General features: G+C 38.2%; 1 protein-coding gene across 1 annotated transcript in view; it reads right to left on the bottom strand.

The window, feature by feature from the left end:
* The window catches only part of LOC126380346 (F-box/LRR-repeat protein 7), a 73,687-nt gene extending 54,349 nt beyond the window's left edge, over window positions 1-19,338 (bottom strand). Inside the window, exon 1 of the mRNA XM_050029715.1 lies at window positions 18,885-19,338. The gene's annotated coding sequence lies outside the window, so the exon portion shown is untranslated. The remainder of the gene's footprint in view (window positions 1-18,884) is intronic.
* Between the last annotated feature and the right edge of the window lie 201 nt (window positions 19,339-19,539).

The following is a 19,539-nucleotide window of genomic DNA, read 5'->3' as shown; positions in this document are numbered from 1 at the left end:
TTAGTCCTTTTGGATTCAGAGGATACAGTGTGAGGACTGTCAGTTTGGGGCTGGTTACCCTGTCGGTTAGTCCTTTTGGATTCAGAGGATACAGTGGTTGATAAAGTCAAGACGTCGGCTTTGTTAAATGTCTGTCCCGTGCGACGTCTATCCGAGACATTATTTAGTTTAAATTTTCAGCATTATTGTCTTCAGCAGAAGGCTCCACTGTATAACCTGGATTGTCTGGAGTGCTCGGGTAAACCTCGTTAACGAAATTCACATTTCTCGAATTGAAATTCGGTCTAAAGGGTTGTCCTGAGAAACTCTGCCTAGCACGGTTATTATTATATTCGCGTTTTCTGCATTTGTCGATAGTGTGCCCTGGGTTCTTACAATATCGACAGATTGGGACATTGCTTGTATGAGGCGATTGAGTCAGTGCTAGTGGTTGCGGGTTGTTAGTAGGTGCTTTTTGAGATGGACGAGAGCGCTCAAAGAAATTGTTATGGGTTTGTTTTTTGTGAAGGTTTTGAGATATCTTGTCCTCCGAAATAGCAAAATTTATAGCTTCATTTAAAGTAGATGGATCTTTACATCTGACAATTGTACTGAGATTTGGGGTAAGGCCCATAACAAAAGTGTGTAAAGCAAGGTCCTCCATAGCAGCGACCCGACCAGCCAGTTCACCCTTTTTCTTAGTTGGGATAGATACGTTAATCTCTGTAAGGAGTTTGCTTAAACAGGTCTCAATTCTAAGGGCAAAGTGGTTGACCGGTTCGTTGTTGTTCTGTCTGCATGACTGGAGTTCCGAGAGAAGGTGAGTGTAGTGCTTCTTCTCGCCGAAGTTTTCTTTTAAGAACTCCTCTAGCTGGTCCCAATTTTCGAAATCTTTAATAGAACATGCTGACTCGGCTCTACCCTCAAGTTGACTTAGTATGTATTTGAACAAAATGTCTCGTTGTGAAAGGGCCGCTAGGTCGATTGCATTGCGGCAGTTGCTCAGAAATGCATTTAACCTTTCTCTGTTGCCATCGAATTTAAATATGAATTTCGTGAGGATGTTGAGGTCGATTTCTTTGATAGTTGTAGTCGAACCTGATGCCGTAGCCATATTGATGAATTTATTAGGCTCGGATAGTCTGAATGCGGCCTTAGGAGAGTTCGGTTCTTCGAATAGATAAGTGGTTGCGTAGGCGCAGACGTCGTGGTATGCACTGACACTGTGTGATATAGTTAAATTGTACTTACAATATGCACGACATTAACACACCAAACATGATGAAAAACTGCAAGTTTTCACACAACACAGAAATAGTAGAACGTTTTGTAGTATTTATCACAATATTCACAGCGAAACGTTTTTATTTTCACTACTACAGTGAATTGGAAACAGTGGAAACAGCGGAAAAATTATCACTATTGCACAGTAGAAATTGTAGACAGTTTTTCACTTTTAACTGTAGAAACGGCGAAATGTTTTTATTTTTTACACTGTCGCGATACTGCGGAGACGATTCCGGGGACCTTTAAAGATCCCTTAGCGCTGCCACCAAATGTTATATGAGTTTTGAGATTTCGGTTTTTAAAAAAAACTATTTTGAATTAAACTAAAAATTATATTTTACTTTGAATTTGGAATTGAAATACAGATTTGGAAAAAACATAAATTAGAATAGAGTTGTGTACCGCGTGGTGGATGGGATCAGACTAACTAGATTGCGTGGGAAGAGGAGGCTAGGAGAATAAGGTACTGACTATTACAATTTAGATGAAATACAGAATTAGTGGTTTTTGGGTAAAGGTAAGCATTTCTACTAGCAATTGCATTCTATAACAGTACGTTAAGCCGTTGGTCCCGGCTGCATTAGCAGTCGTTAATAACCACCAATCCGCACTGGGCCCGCGTGATGGTTTAAGGCCCGATATCTCCCTATCCATCCATAGGAAAGGCCCGTGCCCCAGCAGTGGGACTTTAATGAGCTGATGATGATGTTGATGTCTTCATACCCAAGTTTCGCTGTGAGTCATCTGGCTTGTAGCTCTGCTCATCCCAGTAAAAATATTACCTTCATTCCTATCGGAAATCACATTATAAGACAACCTACATGCAACCACTCCTCACTATTCGCTTCAACTTGGATTATGATGTCATTGGTTATCTCCCAATCTACCAAATAAGTAAATCAGATACCCATAGGTACCCTATTTAGGAACGGCCATTTGCGGCCATATATGCACGGTAAATGTCTGTAAACTTATGTACATAGACACGTATTCAGACAGCTATAGTATTCAAAGAGGAAGCTAAACTTTAATCGCTCGTTTCGAGAGAAAGCACAACAATAAACCGGGTGTCATTAGGTTCGCAGCCGCTAAGTGACCAAAAAAGGTAACACAGTGAAGTAAAACTTGATGTATACGTAACTACCCGCCTAGGGTTGCGATCCTGACTTTAAATCCGCATTCTCCGCGCCATAAAATGACGGTCAGAGATCTACCATCTCTAGTGTAGTGACGGAGGTAAAATTCAAAAGAATACCGTTAAGATTTATAAATATAGATAGACTGTACCAGTTCTATACCGCAATGATTTTGAATATTTGACACAATCTGGTAGGAAAAATATGTTTTTGAAGCAGTGATAAGTACTGGTTGAATTGATAGGATCTACTATAAGTACTAAACAAAATTTAAGAAGTATTCTGCTATTTTAACCCTATTTTTTACTTAATGCATTGTCAACGCTTTGTTCATTTACAATAGCGTTGTTAATTTTAGCTTGTTGTAGTCGACACTAGCATCCCTAGACATAATGATAGACACTAAATTAACAAGAAAGAGCGATTCGTGACCCGCGGGTCACATTCCGAAGAAAATGGCCCCTGCAACTAATACCGCGCTGTACCAGCAAGACAATGCATCACATTGCCTCGCTTTGCACTCAACACCCGCCGCAAACCGACCAGCTTTCTAGAAAATTATTCTTTACTCACGTACTACAAAGGCCCCAGAACTACACACCCATAATCTTGTACGCCAATCTATTATTGTCAGAAAACAGTACATTTTTGGAGTTGTTTAATACTTACTCCACCTAACCGCACTGGAGCGGCGTGATGGTTTATGCTCTATACCTCTTCCGGTTGATTGAGGGGAGGCCTGTGCCTAGGAGTGGGACGTGTATAGGCTGTTTGTGTATGTAATTATATACATATGGAAATGTGATCCCTGTAGGGATGGTAGATATCTTAAGTAAACTGACAACTTTGGCAACACATCCCTTACATTAAAAATACTCAGACATAAACTTTCGAAGACAACCTCTTTAATAAATCACTTTCGGATGTGATTTTTCTTAACAAAACTTCACAATACACAAGCTAGTTTTAATCCAGGTTAAATTTGTAGTCTCAATTTTAACCGGATTGAAATTACTTAATTGAAAGAAGTTTTTTCACAAAGACGCATGGTTTTCACATAAGTATAATAAGGCGAAGATATGCAGTCATTTTTGCCGTCGTAACAATAAATACGGTTGCAGAGGCGGCCATGGGAGCCATCTGTACGGTATTGCAGGACGGAAGGGACAAGTCACAGGGACTGTAACCTGGAGCCTGACAGATGGCAGCTGTAACTCAGTCAGTAGTATTCAGAGGCGGAGGACAAGGAGTACGGCGTTGAAATAGACTTCTCTGGACGTCCCACTCGAGTCGAACAGAAGCAAGAGGGAAACCACTGCCCTATTTTTCACTAAAAAGTAGCATGGAGAATTACTACACCAACAAGGGCGTGGCTCTTAAATTAATACTTGTGAACAATGAATGAATAACTTTACTAGATGCCTATACGATATTACAAAATTATCTTGATTAATAAGATACATTTTCCAATCCAGTGAGAAATATAGTCAGTGGCCGCCTACACTACGTCGTAAAAGAAGTGCTTCTGCGTTTAACTGTAACTCAACATGCCCCTTTAAATGCTTTGTCGCCTGTATAAACATTCTACTTGATAACATTCCAACAAAATGCCAACCTGTGTGAAATAACGGTAGTAACAAACAAGTTAAAATTCCGTTCCGGACGCAAAGAACTTCTAAGGATGCTCCGTGTTGTTTATCACCCAAGACATGTCAGAAGCTTTTAAATATATTATATTCATTATTAATGTACCTTGGATGACGTGTCGAGGACCTTAATGCACCTTTCAATTCACAATTAGGGCCATATCCCACCAGAACACCACTGTTGTATAAAGCGTAACGTAAGGGGGTTAGCCAAGTCGTAAACGATTTCGAATTGACATAAGGTGACAAGTCCATCCCATATATTGGGATAAAAATATTTCACTGTCATTTTTCATATTCGTTTTCAACTTGGCAATTTTTTAACGACAACCGCATCCCGAATAATTTCCCACTCGTGAAATAGGGCCCTTATGTACTAAAAGTGGCATCGAGTTTCACTTCTAAGTACAGTCGCGAGTAATATCATGTACCCACTTTAGAACCCTGTCGCACTATCATATTTGACATTTAATGAGACTTACGGTTTAATTTGTCAAAAAAGCTAATGTGACATGGTTTCAAAGTGTATACATATTAGTACTCGTGACCGTCCTTGTGATTTGTCAATTTTGATGAATCTCCGTCTGCGTATTTGGTTTAATGTGTGACTGAAACATGTGGTAAGAGTTTCGCCCCAGCAATATGGTTCGGTTTGGACCTTAGATCAGTCACGAAACGGAACTCTAAAGAGCAATTCTAGAAAATCATTTATCCACTTTACTTCAAATTACTTTCCAAAGAATCATTAAACTTAGGACATGAACAAATTAAAGTTACGTAGATGGGTATATTTGTTCATTATCGGCCATCAAGTCTAAATGGGCGAGGCACCTAAAGACACGTACATTAAGTCGGCAATCATCGCATTTCCGAATACACGAATCTTAATTTCTTCCGTCGATCAGAATTTGAATTCAGAACTTAGTAGTTGCCTACTTTTGTTTTTGTTTCGTTCAAGTGAGAATCAAAACAAAACAACAAGAAAGTATTTAGTTCTGAATTCAAATTTTGACATTCAAATAATTGATGAATATGGAAATTAGCACTCGTTTGTATTCGGAAATGCACGATTTCCGAGGGACATTATGAAAATACAAGCACTCTTACTGGTTCGCCACCTTTTCAAAAATCATTGGCCAAACAGACAGTGTTCGATTCGAGATGTCCATCGTCTTTGGATCATCGACTTTTACGATTGACGTATTTATATGTTACTCGTAACACTGTTACGCTGTGCCCACGTTGCTAATACTCTAAACGCATCCTAAGTATATTGTTGATTCTTTCTAGTACAGTAGAGATGTGAAAAACACTGGCAGTGAAAATTAAATAAGTCAAAGCAATTGCTTGCATCGCGGGGAGTCTAACTGTGTTCGCTCTAAACGGGGTTTTAATTAGTCTTACTCCGTTTGATATCCTCTTAACGCTTGAGACAAAAAATGCAGTCGATGGATGGACAAGTTTAAAATGGAAGTAGTGAAGCAAGCCCACCTCGGTTTCTAGTATGTAAAGTTGCTATGCAATGATGTTTTATACCTACTAGTTTTCCGCTAGCGACTTCGTATATTGTATATTTTTTCCACCCCCTTTCATCCTTTAAAGGAGTGATTTTCAGGATAAAAAGTATTCTAAGTTCTTGACTACTCCTCAAAACCTTCCCAAACGGAATTTTATCTAATATAAACAACGATGTATACCTACTAGCTTTCCGCTAACGACTTCGTATATTTTTTCCATCCCCTTTTCATCCTTTAAAGAAGTGATTTTCAGGATAAAAGTATTCTAAGTTCTTGACTACTCCTCAAAAACTTCCCAAACCGAATTTTATCTAAAATAAACAACGATTTAAGCGTGAAAAGGTATGAGACAGTCTGTTACCATTTTACGCATAGTACGAGAGTAAAAAAATTAAGCTACTTTCTGTCACTCCTATCTGTCTAAGAGACGTCTCAAGGATATTCAGTGGCATATATTAACCCTAACTTGATGGTAGTCCATAATATAGAGTTGATACTACCACTCACCGCATTAACTGACTATTAAATAACATTAACTGTATTCGTTACCAGAACAATAAAATAGGTATTTAATGTAGCTGTACCGAATGCTTTGCATAACACTCTCAAATTTTTGGATGCGCAATAAAATTACTATGCCTTATGGAATTATGTTAACAAAAAGTACGAACAAAATTCCGACGGAAAATAATGACAGGTAATGCGGTGAACATTAACTCTATATTATGGACTACCATCAAGTTTAGTTTTTTTTTATTTATTTATTCAATATCATAAAAAAACAATTCAATCCTTAAAAATAAGACGCCCCTCTAAACAGAAAACCCGTACAGGTTTATGCGAGGGGCGAATGAAGTTAAATTTGCCTTTGCCACCTAATTTCCGACCGCCTCCGGACATATAAAAAAATCACTTTGTCATCCCTAGTTTGGTTAGGACATGTTAAGCTGTAGGTCCCGGTTACTACTTACTGATGAAAGTAAGTAGTCGTTACATGAGCCATGTCAGGGGCCTTTAGTGGCTCAAAAGTAACCCTGACACCAGGGTTGATGGTTTGGTAATTCAGCTCACCACCCACACGATAGAAGAGAAGAATTTCCGACCTATATGATTGACCCAATTAGGTATATTAAGACATCTCTCAGACATTTTGCGGTGTGACAGTTGAACAAAAGTAGCTAACAAATCGACCGCTGTCAGGTGTCAGGCTGTCTACCCCATAGCATAGAATAAGGAACAATACTACGTACAGAACGGTCACTCTTCACTCCGTACCAATTCATATCGGACGCCGACCTACACCTCTGGGTCTTACTTGATACTTTAGTCATAGTAACATATACATCAATTTTTTTTGACGTGACTTATTGTAGATTTGCCGCAGGTGGCATTAACTACTTGGCCGAACAAATGGGGAGCGCTGAAGGCTCTCACCCGGTAAAATATACATCAATGCTTTAGTCTTAAATGGACGAAAACCGCTAAGGACTAAGAGAGAGAGAGCAAACAGGCTGTGTCTCGCTCGCACAAGATTGAGATTTTTGTTTGGAGTGTCCGGTGTGTGTTGTAGTACTCATTGCCACTATGTTACTAAGTTGCGATAGCCGCAGAGCCGTTAACGTCACGTCGTCGCGTACTGACGCGGAAGGACATAAAGAATAGCCCGTAATGGACTTTACAAGTGTGTTTAAAGAGTACCGTTTTACCACATTTTCCTCTAACGCCTTTTCTTTTCGTACAAAGAGATTTATTTATTTAAGTAACCGAATAAAAGACATACAGGAACAAACAATAGAGGCAAAGCAAACAAAAGGTGCAGCGATCCTTAAAGATTTTTTTGCATCTGAGATGAATAGATTTAAAAAGGATAGGGTAAATAGAGGTGCATATAAAATAAACAAAACGTATCATGGTGCCTATGCAGTACCACAATTCGTTTTAAGTCAATTTGTATTCCTACTTGATGTTAGAATCCTCACTTACCATCCCCTCACCCATAGATTGCTCATCTTTTTTGAGAGGGCATAGGTAATATTTTAATATTAGTCGACCTATAAATTTAAATCACATCAGCATTCTTCGTGATTGTACGCGCCGCCAGATTTTTTTTTCACCGGTTGTGCGATTTTTGACATTATTCGCCATTTTCTTTTTCAATATAAGCCAATTGTGAGATTTTATATCGTGGTTTATAAAACAAACAAACTGTACACGTAATATTGTTTTTATATTTCAAAAAGCGATTAGAATAGAACACAGTGGCCCCGATTCCTGCAGACACCACCTAATTTTATTTTAGGTTATATCCGTCATTTTCGTATCCGTCGAAAAGGAAAGGGACGGATGATTCACAGCTCTTAATTTTAGGAAGAATGAGTAAATTAATGTGTCGGGTTATTGACTGACGTAAAATTTTTAGACGGTTGGTTTAGATTTGTGCTTAAAATTGACGTGTGTTCCATAAATTTTATGCTTGTCGATTACCCGTCCCTTTCCTTTTCGGCGGATAAGAAAAGGACAGATATAACTTAAAATAAAATTAGATGGTATTTACAGGAATTAGCACCAGTGGGAAAAATTATGACAGGAGAAGTGTCAGATGGACGTCATAGAGATGCGTTTTTATTTTTTTTATCTTATACAAACTAACACTCCCTCTAAAAACGCAACCCTAATCCTTTAGCACAGAATAAATGTTTTTCATAAACAATACCCTTCGTTAATATATCTGCTAACATTTTATCCCCATTTATATGAGAAAACTTAATTAAACATTTGTTTACATTATCTCTAAGAAAATGAAACCTTATATCTACGTGTTTGGTCTTAGGCTTATAACAGTCAGTATTAGCAAGATACACTGCACTTTGATTGTCACAGAAAATGTTCAATGGTCCGTTCACACACTGGCCCAGTTCTGCTTGGAGCTGGCGCAACCAAAGGGCTTCTTGAGCCGCGGCCGCCATGGACATATACTCCGCTTCAGCCGTCGAGAGTGCCACTGTAGACTGTTTACGCGTACCCCACGCAATACAGCCACCCTTGGAGATATCTCATAATTCTCTTTACTGCTACCCAGTGACTCCTATTAGGACTATTGCAGTATTGACTCAGCTTGTTAGTTGAAAATGTGATGTCTGGTCTAGTTGTTTGAGCCAGGTAAACTAAGCAGCCAATTGCCTGTCGATAGGGTATGTTTTCGCAAACATCTTCATTATTACTATCGAACTTCACGCCCACTTCAATTGGGGTTCTCGCAGGTTTGCAATCAGACATATTAAAGCGTTCTAAAATCTCCATTATATACTTTTCTTGATTTATCTCAACTTCTCCATTCTTTCTATTTCTTGATATATTAAGTCCAATACATTGCTTTATTTCTCCAAAATCTTTCATCTCAAATTTCTCTTTTAGCTTATGTTTTATAGCTAATTTCTTTTCTTTGTTATTTGAAAATATTATTAGGTCATCAACCCATACTGCAACATATATCATGACATTCTCATTTACATAGTAGTATATGCAAGGATCAATTTTAGATCTAGTTAATCCAATTTCCTTTAAAATGCTGTCTAGCTTGATGTTCCACTGCCTACTTGCCTGCTTTAGTCCATAAATGGATTTATGAAGTTTGCATACTTGGTCTCCAGTATTGTATACTTCAGGTTGTACCATATATATTTCAGTGTCAATATCTCCTTGTAAAAATGCTGTGACTGCATCCATCTGTTCAATATCAAGATCGAATTTCGCCGACAATGCCATAAGGTAGCGCACTGATGTATACCTTACGACTGGTGAAAATATTTCGTCATAATCAATGCCTTTACGTTGTGCATATCCTTTTATCACTAGTCTGGCCTTGTATCTTAATATTTCACCTTTCTCATTGGTTTTAGTTTTGGAAATCCACTTGCAAGGAAGGGCCTTCTTACCAGGTGGTAACTCAGCCAATGTCCATGTTTCATTTTTCATTAAGGAGGAATACTCTTCTTCCATTGCATTCTTCCATTTATCTCCTTCCTTAGATGATAAAGCCTCTTCAACGGTCTGAGGGTCGGTCAGATTTGTAGCAGGACAAAAATAACTGTACTTTGAAGATTCTTTGTTACGTGGTCTTAATGTGATTTGTCTTGGAGTGATGGTTATCTTCTGATCAGGAATGTATGTGGCATCTTCACCAGTGTCCGTTTCATATTCGCTGGAACATCCTTCACTTTCTGGACCAGAAGGCTGGACTATTTCCTCCCCCTCCATACATTCCTCCTTTTTTTCAGTTATCCGTGAAGATGATGGACTGCAACTGTCAACATTACAAGGTACGTAAATTTTACTATACTGTTGTAAATTCTCTAAGAAAACTACGTCTCTACTTTTACAAATTTTATTTGTTTCAGGGTCTGCCAGTCGGTACCCCTTCGAGTTGTCACAGTAACCGACCAATATCATTCTTTTTGACTTAGGATCCCATTTTGTTCTTCTTTGTTCAGGTATCTGAACCATTGCCTCTGAGCCAAAAATCCGCATATGCGACAGGTTTGGCTTTTGTCCTGACCAAACTTCTAATGGAGTTTTCTCACCAATTGATCTAGTGGGAGATCGGTTAATTATGTAGGCTGCAGTGGCCGTCGCTTCTGCCCAGAACTGTTTCGGCAGTTTGGCATCAAGCATCATGCATTTAGCTCTCTCAATCAATGTTCGGTTCATTCGCTCAGCTAAGCCGTTTTGCTGTGGTGTATAGGGAGTACTTGTCTGATGTTTGATCCCATGTTGACTCAAATAACCCTGGAAATTATGATTACAGTACTCTTTCCCATTATCTGTGCGTATAATCTTAATTTTTCTGTTCAATTCCTTCTCTACTTTATTCTTGTAATCTTTTAGAACTTCTTACACATTCAGTTTATCTTTAAGAAAATACACATGAACAGTTTTTGAGTAATCATCAATAAAGGTAATAAAATATTTCATACCTCCTAGAGACTGAGTTTCCATGGGGCCACAGAGATCAGAATGAATCAGCTCCAATGTTCCTGTAGTTTGTGTGACACTATTTCTAAATGGCAATCTGGACTGTTTCCCTTCCAAGCAGGTTGTACAAGTAAGTGGTATTTTGATATCTTCTTGCAGTTTTACTCCCTCTGTGCAGTGTGGTAAACGATTCACGTCTGTAAAGTTCAAGTGTGCCATGCGCCGATGCCATAGTGCAGTGGCATTTTGCACATTAGCAGTGCTTAGATTGGCACTAGCTTCAGCATGTGTCTTTAGCAAGTACAGGTTGTGCTCTAAAGTGGCTGAGCACAGCAACTTTCCGTTATTACTGTAAATCTCACAACCGTCTTTGTTGAAATTTACTGAACAGCCATTCTTGATCATAGCACTGACTGATAGTAAGTTTGCTGCTAGCTGAGGTACATATAAAATGTCCCTTACTTGCACCTTATCTCCATTCCCATTCACAACTAAATCCACATTTCCCATACATTCGACAGGCAGTAATGACTTGCTTGCAACAGTGACATTGGATATTGGTGGATGCCTCAGATCATACATCCAATCCCTCCTATTTGTCATATGCACAGACGCCCCGGAGTCAATATACCATCTGTCTTTAATCATTTCAGAAGCCGAAAAAGCTGCAACAAATCCCTTCTCCTCTTCCTTATTGCTGGATGTCTTCTTAGGTGCACGGCAATTTCTTCCTATGTGCCCATATTTGTTACAGTTATAACACCTCGGACCCTTCGGCTTTGAGTAGTCAGTTTGTTGTTTTTCAGTCTTCTTTTTATTATTTATGAAAAATGCTGTGGATTCCGATGAACTCTGAACTTCTTGTAGAAGTTTGGTTTTTATTGAATCTGCACTGATTTTAATTCCTGAGCTTTCGATGCCCATAATCATTGGTTTGTATACTTCTGGAAGACCAGCTAACATTAGCGTTCCTAGCCACTCGTCGTCGACTTCAAACCCAATATTTCTTAATTTATGGGCAGTGGTCATGACTTTATTGACATAGTCTTCTACATTTCTTGAAGCTTCTAATGTAGTGGTGATAAGATCCCTTAAAAGGGCCACTTTTCTCGTCAGACCATTGTCATCGAATGCTCGCGCTAAGTTTTCCCAAACCTCTTTCGCTGTTTTCGCATCCTGTACGTGTATGTAATTAATTGGGTCTAATAATAAAATCAGTTTGCACTTCGCTTTTACGTCCTTTTCAGAGTCTTTTTCCATGCCTGTTACACAGTTCCAGAGGCCTTCGTGCTGTAAGTATGCGGTCATAGCAAATTTCCAATTGGAATAGTTATCACGACCCGTGAGTTTTTCTATATTGAAGTTGTTTCCACTCGACATCTTTTTGTGAAAAACGGCTATGAGCACGTTGTAATTGTAACCTCTAAAATGTATGATGCGACTTTCCTTCACAAATATCTGAATATTCCTTGAATATTTATTTATGATGAACCACGCTCTGCTACCATGTGAGATTTTATATCGTGGTTTATAAAACAAACAAACTGTACACGTAATATTGTTTTTATATTTCAAAAAGCGATTAGAATAGAACACAGTGGGAAAAATTATGACAGGAGAAGTGTCAGATGGACGTCATAGAGATGCGTTTTTTTTTTTTTTTATCTTATACAAACTAACACCAATGACGTCCCATAAACAAATATACTCACAATCGCTAAGGAGCTTTGAACAGTGTTGTAATTACGTATGTAGATTCAGTTATGTAGAGATACTTTTTTACAGAGATTGGTTGTCAATTTGTTATACGAGATCTATGAAATAAACAAAACAAAAGCGACCTTGTCTTTTCTGTGATAGTGATTATAATTCCATATAAAATGAGAATGCTAAGTACATTGCGTACGATTTGAATTAAAGTGAGGCGTTAAAATACCCACGTTGAAGCAATTCATCTCAAAAAGTAATAATTGCCATTTGACATTCATTGACATTGCGGTATTGCTTCAATATGCGCAAATGTCAAATCGCAATATTATCTAAGTACTTTGTAGATAAATTGCTCCAATGTGGCCATTTTAGATGAACCTATTCTATGTTGTTTCTTTGCCCCAAGTTTAACAGAGAAGTAGAATGAGTTATAATTCTATTAAAAGTTTTTGACAGAATTCAATTTACAAAAGTTGGCCAATGAAGCGACGACGCAAATTGTTTAGTCACCTTTATTCCTTAAATACCTTTATTACTTAAGTTGGTTTAGTCGCTCTATATTCATGATTGGGGAAGAAAAACTACAATATTGGATGTTCCGTGTTGTTTATTATAAAAGTTCACGCCGTACGTATGACGGCTATCTTATCCACGTGTTCGTTAGCACTTAATACTTCCACGGAGACCGTTACCACGTGATATCAATTATCAATGATACCAACACGAAGTCAAAGTTATAAAGTCCCGGGATTCAAACCCTTGACACTTCAATGTAGGTCACGTGTTCAGTGCTATCACGGTATTAATCCTTTCAATGATTAACGCATCTTAATCTTGCACATTCAGTTTAACAATAGAGAGAAGTTGTCTATTTCTCAAAGAGGGAGAGTTCTTATCATTGTTGTTGAAGGAGCTCCCTTATTGTTTTGCAGACTTAAAATAACAATTGAGGATTCACTTGATAAATGATACGCCTTTGATAAGTGACATTTTATTTTGTGTATTGTATACTGACAGACAGATAGAGCTCACCCCAGGCACAACCCGACTACGGAATGCAATCTCGAGTCGAGATCGCAAATTCGAGATCTCGCGGGATTAATCGTCATTTTAGAGATCTCGAGATGTGCGTTCCCTACCCCAGACACTTTATAAAACGGATGCCGCCTAGGAAGACGCAACAACAAAGTGTACAAGTAGAATTTTGACCTTCAATACCTGAAGTGTTCTTTGATGATACTTCATTACTACTCAACGGCCTCTGTGGTCCAGTGGTTGAGCGTCGAGCTCACGATACGAGGGCCCGGGTTCGAATCCCAGTGGGGACAAATCACAAAAATCACTTTGTGGTCCCTAGTTTGGTGAGGACATTACAGGCTGATCACCTGATTGTTCAAAAAGTAATATGATCCGTGCTTCGGAAGGCACGTTAAGCCGTTGGTCCCGGTTGCTATTTACTGATGTAAGTAAGTAGTCGTTACATGAGCCATGTCAGGGGCCTTTGACGGCTCAATAATAACCCTGACACCAGGGTTGATGAGGTTGGTAATTCACCTCACAACCCACACGATAGAAGATTGTTTAATAAGTCAGCCGAAGTCGGGTGTTTCTTGACTGAACCTACCTAGATAACGTAACCTTAAGACCGCAGTTAAACCTACACTGATATTGGTGCTGATTCCAATGGTACACACCATCTAATTTTAAGTTAAACCAGTCTTTTTCTTATCCACCCAAAAGGAAAGAGACGGGAATCTACAAACATATTTATGGAACACACATCAAAGCGGAAGAAACAACCCTCACAAAATTTTACATAACATAACATAACAAATACTTTATTGCACAAACAGGAAAAAATAAAATACAAAACAAAAGAGAAATAGAATTAGTACAATAGGCGGCCTTATTGCTAAGTAGCAATCTCTCTTACATTAGCCAATACCCAGATAGAATTTAGATGACTGCACAAATCAAACGGGTTGCATATCAGTGACATGTCTATTTCATTCGCACGGTTTATTCATTCATTTTAAAATTAACAGCTACCAATCATCCGTCCCTTTTCTTTTCGGTGGATAAGACAATGAGAAAATTAGATGGTGTGTACAGGTATCAGCGTTTAGACCAAGAGGACGACCAAAAATAAGATTGGCGGATGTGGTCAAAAAGGACTCGTACATGTGCAATGACTCCGAAAACGACACGTCCGATAGAGCGAAGTGGAAGAGAACTACGAAGAAGGCCCCACCATCAGATGGGAATAATAAATGCCAAGGAGAGAGAAAGAGAGAGAGAGTACAGGTATCAGCACCACTACATACCTACTGAAATCAAAAGCGAATTCCGAGAGAAATTACGGAGATTATGCTAGTAATCCGTATCAGGGCGCCGGGTTAGCTGAGCCACAAGCAATTACAAGATCACTGCATTGCAGACAATTTGATATTCAAGTTCTTAAATGAATAACGTAACATATCTCCACGTGTGTCACCCAAAGGGGGTGGCAGAGGTGTAAGTAATCTGTAGTGTTCAGCTATAACTCCCATGTAATAGGGGTCTCCCTATCCATCCATAGGGAAGGCCCGTGCCCCAGCAGTGGGGACGTTAATGGGCTGATGATGATGATGAATAGCCTATTGCCATTAACCGGGCACAAATCATTGACACCGCATGATATCAATTCTCTATGATCAAATTCATTTCATCTACGCACAACTAGACGTCGGCAGGCATTTCGTCCTTATGTTGTGGATATACCTACCACCAATCTGCACTACACGTTTTGCCTCTTCCTTTTAGACGCGAACAGCAAAAGACTGGAACTGTCTGCCGTCGTCTGTTTTTCCAACTCGTTATAATCTGGGATTATTGCCACAGTAAATAGGCATTTGCTAGGTACAGTCATGAGCAATATAATGTACCCACTTTAGAACTCTGTCGCACTAACATATTTGGCATTTAGTGAGACTTACAGTTCAATTTGTCAAAAAAGTTAATGTGACATGGTACCAAAGTGTATACATATTAATGCTCGTGACTGTAAGTGTGATTCATCCTACACCACGTCGTCATGTGCAAAGAAATTATTTATAATATGATTATTAAAGCTGATGGCAGAACCTTCTACATTTCCATGAATGATGCAACCGGTCTAGCTTGTTGGTACTTCAGAACGAAGTCAAAACATCAAGAATACGTACTCAATAAATTAACATTTAAACTCATTGTACCTTGTATTTACAGACAAGTTACAGGGAACAACCCTGAAGGTATTTAAGTGTGAACGATTTATTATTTATATAAGTACTTATTATTTTTATCAGTCCAATTTTAATGCTTTTAATAACCCAGTCACGTCACACCAGTTATCCAATCATCCGGAACAAACAACTTAAGAGTTTGCATAAATTATTAGACCAATTCCGGTATACGTTGACACAGATTAACATCTGAATATTCTGAATCACGTGAGAATACACAGGCAACCTAATTAGCTGTAATATTGTATCCCGCAATCGCTCGAGGGGCGGCAATCAGCCATTTGATAAAAGGCTTTGAGCAGCATAGCCTTAGGGCTTTTATATTATTATTAAAATAAGGTTCATTCAAGTCGTAATAATGTAGTATAGTTAGATAAGTAATGTTGTAATTCATTATGCTTAGTCAGGGTTATGCTAAGCGCAGGCTGGATCGGAGAAGAATCGTAGGTAGCTAAAGCTAAGTTAAGCTCAATTATAGTAAGCATATCTGTCGGGATTATCTTTTCTTACCAAATTAAAACTTAATTTGTAGTGATTGTACAACCACTACAAAACTGTCAAAACTGTATAAGTAGCTTCTCAACAATGTCCTTTTAAAATCGAATTTTCATCGTTTAACTATTAGTTCTGCAAATTTAGGTTACAAGAGAAAAAAGGAAAGAAAAACTTACTGGTCATTCTAATGAATTAAATTAAATAGGTACATATCTAAAGCGAGCGCCGCGGCGCGACATACTTTCCACCTACCTAGAATTCTCTGAAAGGCATCGTGGCTAGATGACGAAAGCTAAGATGGTGGATATAGAATGAAAGTCTGGCCAGACTGGTCGCTGGCGGATTGAACATAGTCTACCAGTTCAATTAACAAATTAAGCCTTTGGTCCCAGCTCCAACTAACTGATGTAAGTAGGTATTTAATCGTTACATAAGCTCATCGGGGGTCTGTGTCTGCCTAATAATAACTCTGATGAGGTTATCTTACATCCCACACGATAGAAGAATTTTCAGGTTCCGCCATGATCCGACTACCTAGTGAATGCCATCCGAGGCAAATCTGCAATCGAGTCATGGCAATAAATTAAAAAAAAGTATAAAAAGCTAAGTAATCCAGTGACCTAGGCATCACACATTATGACGGGCAACACTCAACTTTAATTTGACTGTTCAAAAATAGCACTAGAAGAATACTAGTTTTAGAAGAGTAGAAATCTTCAGGTTTGACAAGCAGACCCTGAGAAAAACGGGATAACGTTAAAATGTTGCGTAAATTACATACTTAAACATAACATAAACAACATATAAGCATACGTGCTACTGTTGGGCACAGGCCACCCCTTAATCTGAGGGGAATTTAATAATTTTTTTTACAAAATTTGTTTCAAAGATCGAATCTGAAAGAATCCACCCACAAAAGAATGCTTCAAACGGATTCCTTTGATTTGATCTTATAGGTACCTCCAGGAAAACGTAAAGATCGATCTGCTACATCAACTGATTATAAATAAAGTAACAACAAACAGAACAATAGAGAATATGCAGATTCACACAAATTCCATTATCGGCCCATCTATTCCACAAAGCGGCAATCGTGACTTATCCAAATCGGCATATCTGATCGAATCTAACAATATATCAACTTGTTAATCAATACAAAGAGATCAAACCACGGTCGGTTCCCATGAAATCGAACCTCAGTCTTCGTTGCGAAATAATACTAAAATGATGATCTCCAGCACGCGATACCAATTGCACAGAGCGTCCGAATGACCACATCTATCATTTCTGTAAACGATCTCATTTTCATATATAGGTATATATATTGCGAAATGACTGGCCCGAAAATTGCTAGGGTCTGCATTATTATACCTTTGTTTTGATTTGACTGATTGTTAACTGTTTTTCGCCAGAAAGCCACTTTTAAACACACTTTCTAACGCACAGAAAGTCGAAGATGCTATGGATACATACTATATCATCCTTACTCGCTTAAAAATTTCTAGAGCAAAGGCATGTTATTATAAAATGATTTTCTAAACATTTACTTTTACTAGAAATCACTGAAGGTAGGTAAGGTATTTAGATTAAAACTTGAAGTGAAAATTAAATGCTGTTATAAGTTATACCCTTCTATAAGCACTTTATTGATGGCGAGGTTTCATTGCACGTACTAGACTAGAAATTCTCAGTCGGGTTTAGTGGGTGTGCCAATAACTGCATAGGAAATTGTAAAAGTAGTGCAAATATATAAAATAATACCTAGATACATTTATAGACTCACGCCTGTAATCCCTATAAGGATGTGCAGGTAACAAGTTATTAAAAGACAAAATACCTAAATGACAGTTACTATTGATGTCCAAAGATGAACATAGTTCATCTGCATGAAACTTACAAATGTACCTAAATTCAAACGATAATTTGGTGTTCGTTGCGTAACTGATACGAAGCTGGTAAATATTTCTAATCACATACTCCGCAATGTACATCATATTGTCGTCGACTTGTGTGTTTATGAAATAGGTTTTCGTCACTGGAATGCAAATGCTTGAAACAATTTGCTATTATTTATATTACTTACTCATGAAAAATACGAATGCGAATCTGTATACACTAATTAAATCAATTAATAAATTATTTTTATTGCACCATCGAGCAGGGAAACGAGGTTTCTTTCGAGATTATTTTTTAGAGATTGTTTATTAGAGATTATTTTTATGATTTTTCGATAACGAAAGCGTTACGAAAGCTCGAATTGTTTTCTGTTCAAGAGACTATGAAATACTATGAATTGATAAGTAGGTAGTATAGAAAGCTGGTCTAGCTTTCTTTATCAAGCTTCTAGGTAGATAGGAATCTTTAGTACATACCATGTCGTATTAACTTATTTGACAAATTCAACCGTAAACTCTCACTAAATGTCAGACATGTTAATGTGACAGGGTTCTAAGGTGGAAAGCTTAGGTTAGGTTAATACAAATCATTCTAATTTGTATTCTGTTTCATTATTAACTGGATCAAGTTTTGCTAGAAACATTTCCTACTTAGTTACCTACCTAACACAGTTTCCGTGTTACCATATCCTAGATTCTAATAAACAATAAACTCATGTCGTAATCAAAATGTTTACACAGAAAGTTGATGATAATGACGCCATAGAAAACGCACAGCCAAAAAAATACATAGAATTGGTAGTATAAAAGCCACATGGGAAAAGAAACGACGTAAAGAATCAATTGAAAAACGGGAAATATTTTTGTACGTTTTGACTAAGGAGTTATCAGCAGTGGAATAAACGAAGAAACTAATATCAGACACATCATATTCGATGTAAAAGTATAAGGCAAACTGGACTGGCCAGCGCTGCATCCGACTTACCTATACGGCGGTCCCCTTTTTCCGCACCGACTTGACGTAGAAGATATTTTCCCACATTTTCACCTCGAGAGAAATCCTTCCATATCCACTTTATACAGATTACACCGCGTAACTGGAACAACTTATAGTTTCACCAATCACAACTCCAACCAAACTCGCGACTTAACCAAAACTTACACGTCAGAAAGTATGATAATATACATAACAGGGCACAATGACAACACCACTCCGAAGCTTAAGTCAATAAAAGTCAACTTGAATGTCTAAGAATGTCCAGAGATAACGGAGGCTTAACTTTGATAGGGAATATGACACAATAATTTGACGTTTGATGGTAAAAAGGGTCAGGTTAAAGCGTTTGATGACCCTAAAAGTTGCCTTACAACTGAATGCAAAATGCACGGTTTCTCCTGCGCGAGCGCCTGTCGGTATGCGCGTGCGGCTGTGGGCGTGAGCGTCGCTACCCGAGCACACGCACACAGTTGCGCGCAGGCTGCACGGTTTTTGTCGATGTCCACGGGGCAAGTAACCTCAGCAGCAGAGCTTTGTAGCTCGCACAGCAGCTTTCATAACGAATAGTTTGTGCTGACGTGTTAACGTTTAAGTACTTTCAATTGATTTTTCTCATTGGTAATCTGAATTGAAATAAGAAACA

The sequence above is a fragment of the Pectinophora gossypiella genome, chromosome Z (genome assembly GCF_024362695.1).
Source record: "Pectinophora gossypiella chromosome Z, ilPecGoss1.1, whole genome shotgun sequence".
Lineage (NCBI taxonomy): Eukaryota > Metazoa > Arthropoda > Insecta > Lepidoptera > Gelechiidae > Pectinophora > Pectinophora gossypiella.
The sequence above is the reverse complement of the archived record's forward strand: the minus strand, read 5'-3'. Positions and strand labels throughout refer to the sequence as shown.